Source organism: Mauremys reevesii, linkage group 1, assembly GCF_016161935.1.
Source record: "Mauremys reevesii isolate NIE-2019 linkage group 1, ASM1616193v1, whole genome shotgun sequence".
In the NCBI taxonomy this organism is placed as follows: domain Eukaryota; kingdom Metazoa; phylum Chordata; order Testudines; family Geoemydidae; genus Mauremys; species Mauremys reevesii.
Window position 1 is genome coordinate 354,187,550 of NC_052623.1, and position 20,005 is coordinate 354,207,554.

Here is a 20,005-nt window from a genome sequence, read left to right on the forward strand (position 1 = left end):
CTGTGTGGTATATTGCCATTCCTAATATCTGTTCCTGACAGGTTGTATTCCATCTGTGTGTAGAGAGCCTCCACATCCATGGTGGCTAGGATGGTGGGTCAGGAACAGTATCCCTGATGATGCCACAGCACAACTGGTTGCTGAACTCTGTGACTTTATCCTCACGCACAATTATTTCAAATTTGGTGACAATATATACCTCCAGACCAGGGGCACCGCTATGGGCACCTGCATGGCCCCACAATATGCCAACATTTTTATGGCTGACCTGGAACAACGCTTCCTTAGCTCTCGTCCACTCACACCCCTTCTCTACCTACGCTACATTGATGACATCTTCATCATCTGGACCCAAGGGAAGAAGACTCTGGAAGAATTCCACCACGATTTCAACAGCTTCCACCCCACCATCAACCTCAGCCTGGAACAATCTACACAGGAGGTCCACTTCCTAGACACCCCGGTACAAATAAGTAATGGTCATGTTAACACCACCCTGTACCGAAAACCTACCGACCGCTATGCCTACCTTCATGCCTCCAGCTTCCATCCTGGACACACCACATGATCCATCGTCTACAGCCAAGCGCTGAGGTACAACCGCATTTGCTCCAATCCCTCAGACAGAGACCAACACCTACAAGATCTTCACCAAGCATTCTCAAAACTACAATACCCACACGAGGAAATAAGGAAACAAATCAACAGAGCCAGACGTGTACCCAGAAGCCTCCTGCTGCAAGACAAGCCCAAGAAAGAAACCAACAGAACTCCACTGGCCATCACCTACATTCCTCAGCTAAAACCCCTCCAACGCATCATCAGTGATGTACAACCCATCCTGGACGATCCCTCGCTTTCACAGGTCTTGGGAGGCAGGCCAGTCGTCACCCACAGACAACCCGCCAACCTTAAGCATATTCTCACCAGCAACCACACACTGCACCATAGTAACTCTAACTCAGGAATCAATCCATGCAACCTCAATGCCAGCTCTGCCCACATATTTACACCAGCGACACCATCACAGGACCTAACCAGATCAGCCACACCATCACCAGTTCATTCACGTGCACGTCCACCAATGTTACATACGCCATCATGTGCCAGCAATGCCCCTCTGCTATGTACATCGGCCAAACTGGACAGTCTCTATGGAAAAGGATAAATGGACACAAATCAGATATTAGGAATGGCAATATACAAAAACCTGTAGGAGAACACTTCAACCTCCCTGGACACACAAATAGCAGATTTAAAGGAAGCCATCCTGCAGCAAAAAAACTTCAGGATCAGACTTCAAAGAGAAACTGCTGAACTTCAGTTCATTTGCAAATTTGACACCATCAGCTCAGGATTAAACAAAGACTGTGAATGGCTTGCCAACTACAAAACCAGTTTCTCCTCCCTTGGTGTTCAATCCTCAATTGCTAGAAGAGGGCCTCATCCTCCCTGATTGAACTAACCTCATAATCTCTAGACTGATTCTTGCCTGCATATTTATACCTGCCTCTGTAAATTTCCACCACATGCATCCGACGAAGTGGGTATTCATCCATGAAAGCTTATGCTCCAATATGTCAGTTAGTCTATAAGGTGCCACAGGACTCTTTGTCACTTTTTACAGATCCAGACTAACATGGCTACCCCTCCGATATCTAGGAATGTATATGTCCCACACCACTCTAGTATCTGAATGCCTATTACAATGAAGTGAGTAACTGGGTTTGCAGGCTTTTTAAAGTGTAGCTTTAACCCTGGCTGTATGAAACCTGGCTGTATGAAACCATAACATTATTATTAGCACAGCATCTCCCTATGAATACTTAGAATCATATCTGCTAACTGTAGTGACTAAAACAAATCTTTACCGTTACCGACACCTGTTAGTGCTGAAGAGCCAATGGGAGAATGAGCTGGATTCTTGGGCATCATCAATGTTAACAACATTCTGATGATGAGATCTTTGTTGTTGTTGATGTGAGAATCAGAAGGGACCCAGCTGGACTCCTACATTCCATGAGGAGTTTGCAGGGCCAGCGGTTAGGAAACCATTTTTGTTACATGCAAACTGATAACGTCTGATTTGGAGTCACTGAGACCTCAATTCAGGAAAGCACTTACACATGTGCACACCTTTAAGCACGTATTTAAAACCCAATGAAAACAATTGGAATTAAGCACATGCCCTTTAAGAACTTAAAGAGGTGATCTCTGTATTAACAAGAGCTAGAGAACCTATGGGGGGAGAGATAGCTCAGTGGTTTGAGCATTGGCCTGCTAAACCCAGGGTTGTGAGTCCAATCCTTGAGGGGGCCACCTAGGGATTTGGGGCAAAATCAGTACTTGGTCCTGCTAATGAAGGCAGGGGGCTGGACTCAATGACCTTGCAGGGTCCCTTCCAGCTCTATGAGATAGGTATATCTCCATATATGTGCACTTTCTAGTCCAAGGGCTTGTCTACATGGGATGATTGTGTGTGGCAAGACAGGATCTGACTCTACAGCACACTAGCTTGCTGTGCACCATCGTCCCATAGATAAACTCTTACCCAACTGCTTTGTGTAGCTGCCTCTAGAGCAGGGGTGGGCAATCTTTTTGGCTCAAGGGCCACAACTGGGCGAGGAAATTATATGTGGGGTTGGGGTGTGGGAGGGAGTGTGGGGTGCAGGAGGAGGCTCAGGGCAGAGGTTGGGGTGCAGGAGGGGACTCGGGCAGGGGGTTGGGGTAGAGGAGGGGTGTGGGGTGCAGGAGGGGGCTGAGGGCAGGGGATTGGGGTGCAGGGTGCAGAAGGGGGTGCAGAGTGCTGGAGACAGCTCAGGGCAGGAGGTTGGGGTGCAGGAGGGGTGCAGGGTGCAGAAGGGGGTGCAGAGTGCAGGAGACAGCTCAGGGTAGGGGGTTGGGGTGCAGGAGGGGTTTGGGGTGGGGGCTCCAGCTTGGCGCCACTTACCTTGAGCAGCTCCAGGGTGGCAGCAATGCGCAGCAGGGCTAAGGTAGGCTCCCTGCCTGTCCTGGCCCTGCGCCACTCCCGGCATGTCCAGCAGTGGCTCCTGGGGGTGGGGTGGGGCAGGCGGCTCCGCCGTGTGCTGCCCTCACCTGTGGGTACCATCCCCGAAGCTCCCATTGGCTGCGGTTCCCTGTTCCCAGCCAATGGGAGCTGTGGGGGGCAGTGCCTGCAGGAGAGGGCAGCACACGGAGCTCTCTGCCCCCGCCCCCCATGGGCCATAGGGACATGGTGCCAGCCGCTTCTGGGAGCGGCGCGGGGCCAGGGCAGGCAGGGAGCCTGCTTTAGCCCCGCTGTGCCACAAGTCGGATTGAAAGCCCTGACAGGCCAGATTCGGCCCGTGGGCTGTAGTTTTCCCTCCCCTGCCCTAGAGGGAGGATCCCGGATACTAAGACTGCACGTCGCATGCTTAATGTAGCAACATGTGACACAGCTACTAGAATATAGTTAAATATTTGCTTTAATTAAGAGTGTATTACGTTCTTTGTTTGTTCAGGACTGACACACTGCATGCAATAACATCTTCCCTACCAAACAATGAGACGACAAATAAAATCCTCGCTAAGGTTTGAAGGAAATTATCCAGCTTTCTCTGAAGATAGAGACAGACGGAGAGAACTCATGAGACTTTGGATATGTCAGTGAACTCTAAGGTATTTTTTCTCTACCTTTGCAGACAGAAACACTCTATTTCAGATCCAATCTGTGTTTGTTTTCATAGCCAAAAATGTTTCTTGTCTGTGTGAATGTCTGTGAAATATGCTCCTGGGAATCTGGTGGGTTTATCTGAGATCGGAAATGTGCATCAGGACCTCACCCACTTAATACTACCTGACACACTGGTGGCAGAATCAGGGCAGAGGCGGTGAATGGGTTTTTGGTCCCCTACCTGCAAGGTAAGTTTCCTATCTATAGAGCCCTGCGTGGATACAAAATTTGTATCTGCATAGGGTGACCAAATGTCCCGATTTAATAAGGACAGTCCCAATATTTAGAACTGTGTCTTACATAGGTGCCTATTACCCCCTCCTCCCCCACCCCAAACCCGATTTTTCACACTTGCTGTCTCGTCACCTTACATCTGCATCTAATCTGTGATCTGCAAACATGGTCCGCGGACATCCACAGCTGCGGATACCCGCGGTTATAAAGTGGATATCTGCAGATTTGCAGGGCTCTACCTATGTAGAAGCACTGGACTGGAGCTTTGGTGACCTGGGCCCAATTCGTGGCTTTGTCACAAAGTCACTGGATGACCCTTGGAGAAATCGCTTAAGTAAAATTGTCAAAAGCACCTAAGTGACTTAGGAACTGAAGTCCCACTGAAAGTGAATAGGAGTCACATAGGTGCTTTAATTTCCCCCCCATAAATCAGAGTTTCTCAAACTGGAGGGGGGAGAGGGCTGAGGGGGTGCGGAATGTATTCTGGGGGTGTGTGAGAAGCTTTAGTGGGGAAAAAATGTACTGGGCACATTTTACCCACAGCAGTGAATAGCTAGCAAAGCTGATTCCTCCGGACAGATCAGGTCCTCAGATGGTGCTGTGCATTTGACTCTAGGTGGCGCTGTGCATTTTGATGGATTTCTGTTAAGCTTGCCTAGCACGATACAAAGTCGTTGCCATCTGTGTGTTAATCCCTTTGCTACGACTAGGGTGACCAGATGTCCCGATTTTCAAGGGACAGTCCCGATTTTAGGGTCTTTTTCTTATATAGGCTCCTATTACCCCCCACCCCGTCCTGATTTTTCACACTTGCTGTCTGGTCACCCTAGCTGCGACGCGGTCTGCACACTGAATTCTAAGCATCAATCAATCCATCGCACTTCTGCTTTTGCTCTTATTACCACGGATTGTTGCCTCTGAATCAAGGCCTTCCCGGTTTTACCATTTAGTGCGAGTTGCATGTTGATTTTTCTTTATCATTATCTGTACGTGTGTGGCGGGAGTGGGGTGGGGCGTAAACTACTCCAGACACAAAGAAAGGGAGGGGGTGTGAGCAAATAAATGATTAGACCAAAGGTCACAGAGGAACTGAGCTAGGAAATGAATCCAGCTATTATTATTGTAGTGCCTAGGAGCCCTCGTCATGGTGCTATGCACCGTATAAACACAGACTCAAATGATAGATCGTAAGCTCTTTGGAGCAGGGCTATGTATAAGACAGGAGACAACAGATGGAGACAGACAGCATGATCAGCAGTGGGCTCTATACCAACAGCTTAATTTTAAGGCATCACAACAAAGGAGAGTTTTAAGGTGGGTTTCGAAGGAGGCTAATGTGTTACTCTTGTGGAAAAACACACTGACAGAGTAGTTATCAGTGGTTCACAGTCAAGCTAAAAGGGCATATCAAGAAGATGCCCACAGGGATGTGTCCTGAATCTGGTTCTATTCAATATCTTCATCAATTATTTAGATAATCATAGAATCATAGAATATCAGGGTTGGACGGGACCTCAGGAGGTCTAGTCCAACCCCCTGCTCAAAGCAGGATCAATACCCAACTAAATCATCCCATCCAAGGCTTTGCCAAGCTGGGCCTTAAAAACCTCTAAGGATGAAGATTCCACCACCTCCCTAGATAACCCATCCCAGTACTTCACCATCCTCCTAGTGAAATAGTGTTTCCTGATATCCAACCTAGACCTCCCCCACTGCAACTTGAGACTATTACTCCTTGTTCTGTCATCTGCCACCACTGAGAATAGCCTAGCTCCATCCTCTTTGGAACCCCCCTTCAGGTAGTTGAAGGCTGCTATCAAATCCTCCCCTCACTTTTCTCTTCTGCAGACTAAACAAGCCCAGTTCCCTCAGCCTCTCCTGGTAAGTTATGTGCCCCAGCCCCCAATAATGGCATAGAGAGTACACTTATAAAGTTTGTGGACAATGCCAATCTGGGAGGAGTTGCAAGCACTTTGGAGGACAAGATTAGAATTCAAAACGATCTTGACAAACTGGAGGAATCGCCTCAAATAACAGGATGAAATTCAATAAGGACAAATGCAAAGAACTCCACTTGGGAAGGAACAATCAGTTGCACACATACAAAATGGGAAATGACTGCCTAGGAAGGAGCACTGCAGAAAAAGATCCGGGAGTCATAGTGGATCACAAACTAAATATGAGACAACAATGTAATTCTGTTGCAAAAAAAAGCAAACATCATTCTGGGATGTATAGCAGGAGTGCTGTAAGCAAGACACAAGAAGTAATTCTTTTGCTCGCCTCAGCACTGATAAGGCCTCAACTGCAGTACTCTGCCAGTTTGGGGCACCACACTTTGGGACAGATGTGGACAAACTGAAGAAAATCCAGAGGAGAGCAACAAAAATTATTAAAGGTTTGGAAAGCGTGAGGTCTGAGGAAAAATTGAAAACAACTGGGTTTGCTTATTCTGGAGAAGAGAAGACTGAGGAGGGACATGCGGAGAGAGAGCTTATTAGCTTTCTTCAAACCATTGTGAAGGTTTTATTTGTATTTCTATTGGCAGCAAGATGTGCTGCGAGCAAGACCCTAGAAGTCATTCTTCCGCTCTACTCTGCGCTGGTTAGTCCTCAACTGGAATATTGTGTCCAGTTCTGGGCACCGCACTTCAAGAAAGATGTGGAGAAATTGGAGAGAGAATAGTCCAGAGAAGAGCAACAAGAATGATTAAAGGTCTAGAGTACATGACCTATGAAGGAGGCTGAAAGAACTGGGTTTGTTTAGTTTGGAAAAGAGAAGACTGAGAGGGGACATGATAGCAGTTTTCAGGTATCTAAAGGTGTCATAAGGAGGAGGGAGAAAACTTGTTCATCTGAGCCCCTAAGGATAGAACAAGACGCGATGGGCTTAAACTGCAGCAAGGGAGGTTTAGGTTGGACATTAGGAAAAACCTAAGTCAGGATGGTTAAAAACTGGAATAAATAAGGGAGGTTGTGGAATCTCCATCTCTGGAGATATTTAAGAGTAGGTTAGATAAATGTCTATCAGAAATGGTCTAGACAGTATTTGGACCTGCTATGAGGGCAGGGGACTGGACTCGATGACCTCTTGAGGTCCCTTCCAATCCTAGAATCTATGAATCTATGAAAGATATTATTGCATGCAATTTGTCAGTCCTGAACAAAGAATGTAGTCAACTCTTCATTAAAGTAAATATGTGGCTATATTCTAGTTGTTGTGTCACAGCGTTAAGCGTGCTGTGTGCAATCTTGATATCCAGGGTCCTTCTTACACGTAGCTGACACCGCTTCTACAAAGCAGTTGTGTAAGAGTTTATCTACAGCCGTGATTTTCAACATTTTTTCATTTGCGGACAACTAAAAATTTCGAATGGAGGTGCGGACCCTTTTGGAAATCTGAGACATCATCTGCGGACCCACAGGGATCCGCGGACCACTGGTTGAAAACCACTGTTTTATGGTGAGGACAACCTTTCGTGGACCCCTAAGATGTAGTCTGCGGACCCCCAGAGGTCTGCGAACCACAGGTTGAAAACCACTGGTCTATAGGACATCAGTGCATGGCAAGTAAGCGCACTGTAGAGACACCCTGGCTTCACGTATGTTATAAAGAGGAGGGGGATAAATTGTTCTCCTCATCCACTGAGGACAGAACAAGAAGCAATGGGCTTAAATCACAGCAAGGGGGATTTAGGTTAGACATTACAAAAAACTTCTCAACTGTCAGGGTAATTAAGTACTGGGTTATGAAATCTCTGTCAATGGGGGTTTTTAAGAGCAGGTTAGACAAACAACCTGTCAGGGATGGTCTAGAAAATACTTAGATCTGCCTCAGTGCTGGGGACTGGAGTAGAATCTCTATCAAGGTCTCTTCCAGCCCTATGTTTCTATGATTCTGTGTTTATGGGGAGCTCCTGCCAGGCATGAGGGGCAGTATGGGAAAAATTGTGAAGGTGTTTATTTGTCAATGTAACAAGTGGGCAATGGAGGTTGGCATTATGGGCCTATCAGAGGCAAGAGTCAACATGGCCATAGTGAATGAAAGCTCACAGGTAGGGTGGGGCTATGCCGTGAGGGGCCTGAAAAGTGAAGACCAGTAACTTCTGTTTGATGGAATAGACAAGGGGAAGCCAGTGGAGGGCGCAAAGTGAGGGGTGACATGGTCAAAGCGACGGGTCAGGAAAATGTTCTTTGCAGCACCATTCTGAATAGATAAGGGTGAGGCAAGATTGCATTTATCAAGGCCAGAGGGAAGGATGTTGCAGTAATCAAGACATGAGATGATGACACATGTATGAGAGTTTGAGCTGTGTGGATGGCTAGGAAAGAGCGTATGTTAGAGATGTTAGGCAGGAAATATTGGGCCTATAGGTTTATAGCTGCAGCTTCAGTATCAAGCCACATAAATTCTTGGCATGTGTATGTTTGTTCTACTGCAGGGGTGATTGATATGCCGGGAAGACTTTCTTTTAATTTCCCTGTGCGTCAGGGGATTGCCCTGCTCGGCTCTCTTTCAGGTTCCCTGCGTAAAAGGGAGGTTTTAATTCTCAGTTTCTCTCAGCTTCCAGACCGAAGAGCTCAGCTATGATCATTATCATTACTCTGCCTACAGCAGTGCCAGAAGGGTGCCCAGTATATGGCAGAGACCTACGTGCTCGGATCTTTGTGCCCAGGGCCTTGCAGTCAAACTTGAACAGTTGATACGTGGAAAGATCAGGCTGGGACGTGAAAGGAAGCAGTGCAGTTAAGAGCCTGACACGGAAAGAAGTGATTGAGAAGAGGAAAGAGAGGGCACTTGGCTAATGGAAATAGGAGAGCTGTCCCAAGCACAGCAACTTTCTCCTCTTTGCCCCCTCTCCTCCTTTCTATTTCCTTATCTCATCTCCTTGCTTGGCTTTTGTCAGTCTCCTCTTCAACTCTCCCTGCTCTGTTGTGCTCAGTCCCGTGTTCACCCATTACCTCAGCATGGCCAACCTCAAGAGATCAAAAATCAAGAGTCAGATTCCCCCAAAGTCATGAGCTTCGCCCCAGAAACCATGAGGGTTTAAAAACCTCATCGAGCAATGTGTTTTTTTAGTCTATCTTTGGACTGTTAACGCCCCTCTACTCCTCTGGCTACTTGTGTGTCATAATTTCAGGTTGAAAAGTCAACCTCTACCGCACCCAAAAATGCACGTCTCCCCCTGGCTGCCCAGAGGAAGACTCTGCTTACCCCGGCCTCATCCCTAAGACAAGAAATGAGTGGCAGTTCCTCTATCACTGTCTTGAGTCCCGCACCTCTGACTCCCTCTGCTTCTGAGGCTGCTCCCCTTCCCTGATCCAGCAGGACCACTGCCCAACTCCTCCCACTTCTGGCCAGATCCCAGGTACAAGAGAAGTCCCAAGGCAGTGGGAAGCAGAGAAGTGTTGCTGCTGGGTTTCCCCAATTCCTCCCATCCACTGCCCCGGACCCTCGCTCTGCTCTGGGGCCAGACCCAAAGGCAGAGCTCAGTCACAGGGCAGGTCTGTGTCCTCAGCCCCAAGGCTCTCACACAGAGCTCTGCCCTGCCTTGACAATCATGGGCTCAGAGGAACTTCTCACGTCATTGCAAGAGCTCCTCCTGCAGGCTCCAAAATCCCAGGACTCGCGATCAATTTGCGAGAGTTGGCAACACTGCAACGCAGCCTTCCCCGGGCTGCTGGGAAGGGGACTCCCCTACCCCCACCCCACCACCCCCAGACTGGGGGAGCTGCCATCTGATCCCTCCATCTTCCACCCCCTCACTATCCTTCCTGCTCCCCACATCTCCTAGTAATGGGAGATGGTGGCCATTTTGAAAAAGGGAAAATTCATGAGGTGGTGCCTTTCATCATATTTTCATGAGACTGGAAAAAAAAAATACTCCCAAATCTCTTGAGTTGCGATAAAATCACAAGACTCGGCAACACTGTAATAGTGGGGGATCCTCCAGGCTCCTGGGTTTTCACCCTTCACCCACAGGCCACACATCGCAGCAACCCATTCATTGGCTGGGGCTGGCTGAGTCCCACTCCCTTGGGAGCCAGCAGAAGCCATTCCGGGCACACAATCCCTTAGAATCAGATGTGGGCATTTTCCCGCTGCCATGATCTGCACTAGCTTCTGTCTCCAGCTGGTCCCAGTGCATGGCCCTGCGTATACAGTGCGCCACACTGATCCAATCAAAAGGCGACTTTGACGTGGATAATTGTAGCAACTTCCACATCTGAAAAGAGAAAAACATGCTCTTCTAGCCATGCACGGATGGTGGAGTGACCAGACAGCAAGTGTGAGAAATCAGGACGGGGGTGGGGGGTAATAGGCGCCTATATAAGAAAAAGACCCAAAAATCGGGACTGTCCCTATAAAATCGGGACATCTGGTCACCCTAGTGGCTGGGGCGATAACTATCTAGGACACAACTCCTAGCTAGACCTCTAGGTCAGCTCAGAATCTAATAATACCTCCAGACTGTAAACAACTATAGGGAACAGAAAGACGAGGAGACTGAGGGAATCTCTTTTCTTGGATCAGCTACTGTTGGTGAGAGAGACAAGCTTTCGCGTTTCCCCAGAGCTCACTCCCACAGACCTTAAGAAGCGCTCTGGGTAAGCGCAAAAGCTTGTCTCTCTCCATCTTGTCTGCGTTGAGCTGATCCTCATCCAGCCCGCAGGCTCAGCTGTACGCTGAGTAATCCACGACAACGTAGAACTGGGGGTCATCAGCACATCTGACCACGACATCCCTGTCCCCACGCTAACCCCAGACACACACTGAGCAGGTTTAGAGGGGGAGGGTAGGAGGCGTGCTATGCCGGTCAGAGAGCTCTTATGGACACACCTATGCACGGCAGCAGACAGACAGTCATTGCTTTTGTTATGTGTGTGTGACAAGAGGACACACACAAAAACCACATTTTTATAAACTACAGAAACAAACCACTTCCTCAGCGTTACCAAGAAGTGAAATGCAGCCCCCCACAAGGGTTGCAACATGCTGGACTTCCCCTTTCCTTTTCTAATTTCACAAGATTTTATGGCAATTTTTTTAAAATTCCCAAACCAAAGAATGTCATTTCCAAACCCGGTTCACATTGCTGAGTGACAGTGCTGCAATTATGTGGCCCATTGTTTGCAAAATCCCGGCACTTCACAGCCAGGGAACAAATAGTTAAGGGCACCATAAACCGTCAGTGTGCCTGCATAGTAACATTCACACAAACTTGATCCTCAGCTGGGCCAAGTTCCTGCAGCTGGTGGAGGGGACGTTACCCCCATTCTGCCACCCCTGATTGAGGGAGGCTGGCTGGGGGATGAAGGGGCCCTCAGTAAAAGTTCGAGCATCCCCGAGGTAAAAGCCATTCCACTGGCCCGTGTTTGCCAGAGCAAAATATACTCTAGTCCTGCTCCATCACACCATCATCTCAGCATTTCCCCTAAGCAGTGACTGAAGTGAATGGCTTGTTTTCCACTATACAGGAGAATTCCCCTATCTAAGGGTAATCCCCGACTGCTTCTGCGGAGGCAGTTTTATTTTCCCTTTGTGCTTCTGGGCACTGACCCATGGCTGAAGAGCTGGCTCTGTTCCTCTCATCAAAGAAATGCCTAGCTCATTGCAACAAGCATCACCTTAACTCTGACTCTGGATTACTGAGACAGTTTTAAAAAGTGTTACCTTTTGAATTGTGTTCATCTGAAATATATTTTTTCCTTTTGTTTTAATTCTTGTCAACTTGATTCCAGTATCCAAGTACTTTCTTTTAAAGAGGACTGCTATTCTCGACTATATTTATCAATCAACAGTATTTTTTCAATGTGCTTATTGGTGAGAATAATGGGATGTAATTCTGTAGCCTTAAAATTACACCTGTCTTGTAGGAAGAGTGTGTCCTTATGGGGAAAATTTTTTTATTAGCCTTTCTGTAACTGTTGTCCTTTGAGATGGTTTGCACCTGTCCATTCCAGTGTAGGTGTGCAGGCCCTGAGCACAGCTGCCAAAATTTTTTTCCTTAGTTATATCTATGGGATCAGCTCCAGTGGCTTCTGGTGTCACACGCCCATAGTGCCAGTATAAGGGGCCCTGCTGACCCCACTCCCCTTCAGTTTCTTTTTCATAGAATATCAGGGTTGGAAGGGACCTGAGGAGGTCATCTCGTCCAACCCCCTGCTCAAAGCAGGACCAATCCCCAGGCAGATTTTTGCCTGGGATCCCTAAGTGGCCCCCTCAAGGATTGAACTCACAATGCTGGGTTTAGCAGGCTAATACTCAAACCACTGAGTTACCCCTCCTTGAAAGAGGGAGATGGAGGGTGGGTATTGGAATGGACACATGCAACACATCTCAAAGAATGACAGTTACAGAAAGGTTAATAACTATTTTTTCTTCTTCAAGTGCTTGCACGTGTCCATTCCAGCGTAGGTGATTCCCAAGCAGTTCGGAGATCAAGGACAGGCAAGACCACACGGCCGAAGCCGGCGTAGTCTCTAGCCTGCTGTGTAGTGGCATTGTGTGTTGTGAATGTGCGAACTGATGACCAGGTGGCTTCCCTGCAGATCTCCCGAATCGGTACTTGCGCTAGGGGAACACAAAGTGATCCACGAGGAGATTCTCTGTGCAGAAATGGGGAGACCCTTCATTCTTTCCGCTATTGCTATGAACAGCCGAGTGGATCTGTGGAACTGTTTGGTCCTTTGTATGTGGAAAGTCAGGGCCGGCGGAACATACAACAAGTGGATCCATCCAACAATCCTCTATTCGCATGTGGTATAGGGTAGAACACCGGCAGAAAGGTTGCCTGACCTTTGGAAGGAACGACACAGCACATTGTCAGGTGCCCGCAACGCCGATGCCGCGGCCAGCCCCTCTGACGCCTGCACAGGAGTGACCTCCAAGCAGAGAATGCATCAGCCAGTTTGCGGTGCCATCCGCCGCTGAGGCTTTCACAGCGGCCAGACATGCTCATTGGGGGGGCAGGGGATGCAGGGGCAATGCCCCCCCAGCAGCTGGCCTGGGTGGGGAGTGGAAGGGGTGGGGCCAGAGCCAGAAGAGAAGAGAAGGGGCAGGGCCAGAGCCTCTTCCAGCCGCGCTGCCTGTGACACTGCCCGGCGCAGCGCAGCATCCGGGTTGACTGGGAGAGCGCCTGGCTGTGGCAGCAGCAGACTGCCCCAGCCCAGGCTCCGATTCTGGGGACAGCGGCCAAGCGAGCCGGAGCCCCCCTGCCCTTCCCGGCACGCTCAGCGTCGGCTCCTGTCCCCAGAAGCTGAGCCTGGGCAGGGAGCAGGCTGCCGGTGCCCCCTTCCCAGCCAGGCTCTCTCCCAGGCAGCTGGTGCTGTACACAGAGCTTGTGGAGCGGGGGAGCGGGCTCCAGCTCGCTCAACTGCTTTCCGGGAAGCCGAGCCCAGGCTGGAGACAGTCCCAATCCCTGCCCCAGTCTGGCTGCTGCACAGCCGAACGTGCCGTGGAGTGGGGGTAGCCAGCACAGCGGGAGGACAGAGCCCCCACCCCCCGACACACACACAAGTAACATGGGGTGAGGAGGGGGTGGGGAGAGCACAGGGGCCCCGGGCTTGGGGGGGGCAGGGAGGAGTCACTCCCCTTTAGCTGGTGCCCCCCTGTATGGGTCAAGACTCAGCGTCGTTTGAGGGATCATCGCTCTTCTTGGAGCGAAGAGACACTAGGCTGCATGGCCAAAAGGCAGCCTTGAAATCCCTGGGACTTGATGTACCAGCAGGGTCAAGGAAGCAGGACTGGCTGCAGCAGACAAGCTGCTACTTCCCTCAGCCAGCCAGACAGGACCAACAGTGGAGAAAGAGCAGGGGGTTTAGGCACAGACCCCCTCCCCCATCATCCTTGGCAGATCCTGCTCAATCCGCACCCAGACACTTGGGATCTTCAGAGCACTCATTTTGACATGACGCTCGAGGTCAGCATTGAAATCCCCCCTGCATCGGATCCAGCTCCCTCGTTCTTCAACTGCCTTCACAAAGAAACTCTCCCTTCACAAGAGTGTCAGGGAGCTCAGGGCAATGTGTCTAGCCTGCAAAGCATTTCTACCTCACATGATGGGCAAATCCATTTAGTTCCTCATGGACAATATGATGGCTAGGTTCTACATAAACGGACAGGGTGGTATGTTGTGTCAGGAAGCAATCTGCCTGTGAGAGCTCTGCATTGCTCATTCCATCCTTCTAGAGACATCCTATCTTCCGGGGACACAGAACCAGCTAGCAGATCACCTCAGCATGTCTTTCACCTCTCAGCACAAGTGGTCTCTCCACCCGGACATAGTGAGGGTTATCTTCCAACGGTGGGGGACTCCCCTTCTAGGACTGTTTGCCACCCGCAACAGCAGGAAATGCCATCTGTTCTGCTCCCTGCAAGGTCAGAGTCCAGGGTCCTTCACAGACACATTCTTATTAACACAGAAAAGACACCTTTACTACGGATTCCCTCCCGTCCTGCTGATTCACAAGGTTCTGATCCAGCGAGACCGGGCGCAGGTCATCCTCATAACCCCGGCGTAGCCCAGGCAACATTGGTTCTCCACCCTCTTAGCATGTCCATGGAGACACCACTATGGCTTCCACTGCACCCAGACTTGATATCCTGGGATTGTGGTCAGCTGCTGCACCTGAATCTCACCTCTCTTCACCTGACGGCCTGCACGCTCCATGGCTGAATCCGAAGGAGCAAGCTTGCTCGGAGCCAGTCCGTGAGGTCCTACTGAGCAGTAAAAAGCCCTCCACCAGAGCCACCTACCTCGCAAAATGAAAGTGGCCTGGCACAGGTCTCACTCTCTCTCTGTCTCCTTTGGCCTTTGGCACTGGGGACTGGCTCTTCTCCTGGTGCTTGCGGTGTTTCTTCTTAAGCACCAGGGAAGATAAGCAATGGCTCGGGACTCTCAGCATCAGAGGAGCGCTCTGCACCGAGGCTGAGGTGCTCGGTGCCAAGTCCAAACGTGGCTCCAAGGCAGGTCTTAAGGCTGCCTCCATGAGGAGGACCTTCAGTCGCACCACTCGGTCCTTCTTGGTCCGGGGGGTTAAATCCCTGCAGATCTGGCAGCAGTCTTTCCTATGAGCTTCCCCCAAGCACTTGAGACAGCTCAAGTGTGGGGTCGCTCAAAGGCGCAGGCTTATTTCAGGAAGGGCAGGGCTTAAAACCCGGTGACCCAGGCATGCCCCAGGACCGGGGAAGCGGACAACCCTTCTATCTAAGTGCGGAGGCATCCAAGCTGTCCACGATCAAAAAGCTACTAAAAAACTAAACTAACTACAAGAACTATTTACACCACAATTGGAGACAACCACTGAGAGAAGGATTGCCTAAGGCAAGCGATGAGGGGTTCCAGCCCCTGTCATGGGCGGTATGAAGGAACTGAAGGAAAGCAGGGTCAGCAGGGCCACTTGTACCAGCGCTATGAGCGCATGACACCAGAGAGCGCTGGAGCCGACCCAATGAATACCACTAAGGGAAAAAATTCGAGCAGCTGTGCTCAGGGTGCGCATACACCTACATTAGAACGGGCGTGTGCAAGCACTCCAAGAAGAACTCACTGTTATTCAGTGGGAATTTACCCCGCCAGGCAGGAAATTGTTTGCAGGCTAGAGTATTGGATGTGGAGTTTAATAGGAATATAGGCACACACGTCCATGTTTTATCAATATAGTTCATTAATGGGAATGTACATCATTGTCACATTTTTTTGCTAAAAGGTGGTTGGTATTTGTATTGTGAGATTACCGATGAAATAACAGTATTAGTGCTGGGTGAGGGTTAAAGATGTGCTGTGGTGAAATACGCTTGCGAGAGGAGAAGAAGAGACTGAGCAGAATGCAGGAAGGACTGAGAGCTGAGCCGAGCCAGAGGGCAGACAGGAGTGTTGACGAGAAAGCATCCTCAAAAAGAAAGCCTGAGACTGGGGTGGAAGACTACATTTGCTTTTTGTGTGTTTGGACACTGATACCTGGAGAGGGTGGACTCTATTTCCTGAGATGGAAGGCCCTGTCACTGAACTGTGCTGGAAGGCTGAGAGAACAAACCAGTGTGAGGGGAAACTAAGGGTACGTCTTCACTACCCGCCATATCGGCGGGTAGCAATCGATTTCTTGGAGTTCGATATATCGCGTCTCATCTAGACACGATATATCGAACTCCGAATGCGCTCCCATCGACTCCGGAACTCCACCACCGCGAACGGCGGTGGCGGAGTCGACGGGGGAGCCGCGGATGTCGATCCCGCGCCGTGAGGACGGGTAAGTAATTCAAACTAAGGTACTTCGACTTCAGCTACGCTATTCACGTAGCTGAAGTTGCATACCTTAGATCGAACCCCCACCCCCCCAATGTAGACCAGGCCTAAGGCAGCTGCTAAGGTAGATGTCACTGCTACAATGTCCAATCCTACTCCCACTGAAATCTGCCTACCACAGGTACTTCTATAAGCGGCTCATAATCTCTTCATCCCTGTGAGCTAAAAAGTACTATTATATCCCCATTTTACAGACGGGGCGCTGAGCCACAGAGAGTTATGCTGTAGCTGGAAACATACAAGTCTGCTCTTGGCAAGTTTCATTCTTGAGTTAGTGTCTCAGTGCTGAGACTGAACCAGGTTGCTGACGTGCATGCCTCTGCCATTGACTTCAACGGGGTTTGTGTTTGCATATCTGGGAGTGGAATATGACCTAAGGTTCTAGGCACCATGTAGAAAGCTGGGGCAAAATCAGAAATGCCAGATGGGACAGGAAGGCGTCTATACCTGCATTCAATATTTTGCAGAGATTTAGTGTAGTATTGTGACCTATACATCTGTTTGTGTCTATGAGCATGTTGACTGATCTGGCTAAGACAACGAGTTCCTATCACTGTCAGCAGAACCAGTGCCTTGAAAGGAGACCATAAAACTGCCAGTTCCTTACTGCCTTTTTCATAGAGCCATAAACTCATAAAACCGTTGGTTTAAAGGGGCTGCAAGGATCATCTAGTCTAACCTCCTTTCAGCACTGAAAGGAGCTGGGAGCCCAAGAAGATGAGCCTTTTGCTGTTGTGCATTAAAAACAGACAGGCAGTTTAGCATGGGCTTCCCCCCATCCCCGTGACATGGTAGCTCTGCTGTCAGTCCTGTGCCAGTGAGCAGGCTGGGCTTGAACTGATTTTTAATCGCTGTCTAGCACAATAGCTATTTGGCAGGTTAGTAACAAAACTGAGTCATATGCAGACACAGGCTATCAGGGTTCAACACCACACATCAGGATTGCATACGGCTCTGTACCATGTAACTTCTCCATCTCAGAGCACAGGGAGAACCGGGGTTTTTTAAAGCTTATCAGATTGTAATGACCCAAACTGTAGTTACCAGGGCACTAGATTTACCAACCCAACCTTGGCGAAAGCCCAATATTCTGTAAGAGCTTTTGCCATCACGTCTGTTTTATCACCCTTTTACAGTGTTCCTGTCAGAAAGGACTGTAGCCAAATGCCAGAGGAAGTGGACTTGGAAGATAAATATTCAGATAAACAATGTACTTATTTTTAGCATCAGCTTCTGCTTCTTTCCCATCACAGGTTCCTCTATTCTTTCTAAACACTTGGAGTAAGTTCTAGGCAAGACGCGAATCCCTTAGAGCCTGGGCAATGCCACTGAAGTCAGTGAAAAGCCTGTCTAATGACAAAGAAGAGCAATTCCCTGATAAGCAAAAACAACTCCAGGGTCTCAGACGTAACACTAACCTAGCCAATTGGAAGCAGCCATCATTTTGACAGCGGGATGATGTAGGGTAGGACCGAGAAAACTGACACATTTAAGTCCACAGCAAAGCAGCGACCTTCAACGATAGAAGGTAAGTTCTATTACTTTTTTTTATAAATGTGGTTGATTTTAAAATGGCTCCACTAACCTTAAAATAACCAGAAATGTAGTTAAATTACCATTTAACTGTGAAGTAACTTCTTTTTAAATATGGAACTTAGGATTTTGAAAGTCCTTGCTGGCCCATGCATTTAAATAGGAACTAATTTCACTCAGTCCTACTCCGCAGCGTCTCTCTGCACAGCAGCATCTTCCACTGACATTATTCTGGAGAGAGTGAGCATTTTTTGATGGGGACCTGATGGTCCAGATGGATCAGTGTGCTTCCCGTCAACAGTTTGCATCATGCGCACTCTAGCAGTGACCAAACGTTTGCATTGTCCAAGTGAACACAGTGGTTACCAGGATTTCTCATCCGCTGCACTCCTTTCTCAGTAAATCGCAATAACACCACTGGCCTCTCTGTCATCCAAGTTTGTATCCTCAATGACAAGGTTTATGGGTATGTCTACATTGTAGATGGGAGAAAATCTCCCTGCCCAGGTAGACAGACACACTAATTCTGCTCGAGCTAGTGTGCTAAAAAGCGTAGTGTGGATGTTGTGGATCAGGCTAGCTGCCTGGGTACAAGCCAGGGAGGGATAGCTCAGTGGTTTGAGCATTGGCCTGCTAAACCCAGGGTTGTGAGTTCAGTCCTTGAGGGGGCCGCTTATGGATCCGGGGCAAAAATTGGTCCTGCTAGTGAAGGCAGCGGGCTGGACTCAATGACCTTTCAAGGTCCCTTCCAGTTCTAGGAGATTGGTATATCTCCTATTATTATTATTTATTTATTAAGCCCACCTGACGCCCTGGGTCCAAGTTTGGGTGGCTAGCCCGTCTGTGCTGCAACATCCACATGGCTGTTTTTAGCATGCCTTGTATCTCTCTACCTGGCAGTAGTGGATATAGGGTGGTACTCTCCAGTATGCAGTACCGGGAAGAGATTTTTAGCGGGTACGGGGTACCGGAAAGACTTGATTTAAAGCATAACACAGGTTTTTAGATTTGTAAATCTGTGAACCTCTGCCTCTTTGAGATTTTATTATTTTTTTGCTGGTCATAATGTGAGAGGGTATCCGCTCAACCCTCTGCAAGACACATACATAACCTCATGAGCAGAGGGAGGAGAGGATACCCGCCCACATAATGACCAGCAAAAAAATAAATAAGAATAATAAAATCTCAAAGAGGCAGAGGTTCACAGATTTGCAAACCTAAAAACCTGTGTTATGCTTTAAACCACCTCAGCACATACCAGGTCTATGAACATTAAAAGGTTAACTGCAAAGGAACACTGAAGCCCATTAGCCTGAATGTATGCCAGGCAGTGTGCCTTCACTGACTAAAGGTGCAGTCACACCTGAACAGCTAAAAATTAGCCTTGCCCTCTTAGGCTAAACAGAGTCATGTCACTGGCTCCATCTCTGTTGTTACATAACAGATAACAAAACTCCAGTGGGGCATGGAGCTGGCACATAGGGTCTCAGGTACGTGGTGTGATTTTTCAGAAACTCTTTTGGGAATAGGCATGTAGGTGAAATAGCTGGTACTTATGATTATGCTATTTCTGTGCATGTATATTCAACTTGGTATCTGAAGTTATGAATATTAGAATCATAGAATCATAGACTAAGTCAGAAGGGACCATTCTGGTCATCTAGTCTGACCTCCTGCACAACGCAGGCCACAGAATCTCACCCTCCCACTCCTTTAACAAACCCCTAACCTATGTCTGAGCTACTGAAGTCCTCAAATCATAGTTTAAAGACTTCAAGGTGCAGAGAATCCTCCAGCAAGTGACCCGTGGCCCAAGCTGCAGAGGAAGGTGAAAACCCCCCAGGGCCTCTGCCAATCTGCCCTGGAAGAAAATTCCTTCCCGACCCCAAATATGGCAATCAGCTAAACCCTGAGCATGTGGGCAAGACTCACCAGCCAGCACCCAGGAAAGAATTCTCTGTAGTAACTCAGATCCCACCCGCATAACATCCCATCACAGGCCATTGGGCATATTTACCGCTAATAGTGAAAGATCAATTAATTGCCAAAATTAGGCTATTCCACCGTACTATCCCCTCCATAAACTTATCAAGCTTAGTCTTGAAGCCAGATATGTCTTTTGCCCCCACTACTCCCCTTGGAAGGCTGTTCCAGAACTTCACTTCTCTGATGGTTAGAAACCTTCATCTAATTTCAAGTCTAAACTTCCTGATGGCCAA

The 20,005-nt window shown here is 48.7% G+C and overlaps 1 protein-coding gene and 1 long non-coding RNA gene across 5 annotated transcripts in view; one reads left to right on the forward strand and one right to left on the reverse strand.

Moving 5' to 3' along the window:
* The window catches only part of IL15RA (interleukin 15 receptor subunit alpha), a 76,315-nt gene that overhangs the window by 27,893 nt on the left and 28,417 nt on the right, over positions 1-20,005 (reverse strand). The window lies entirely within an intron of this gene.
* LOC120395427 overlaps positions 3,509-20,005 on the forward strand; it is a 29,201-nt gene continuing 12,704 nt past the window's right edge. The window contains exons 1-2 of the long non-coding RNA XR_005592622.1: positions 3,509-3,657; positions 17,507-17,781. This is a non-coding gene — a long non-coding RNA (uncharacterized LOC120395427). The remainder of the gene's footprint in view (positions 3,658-17,506; positions 17,782-20,005) is intronic.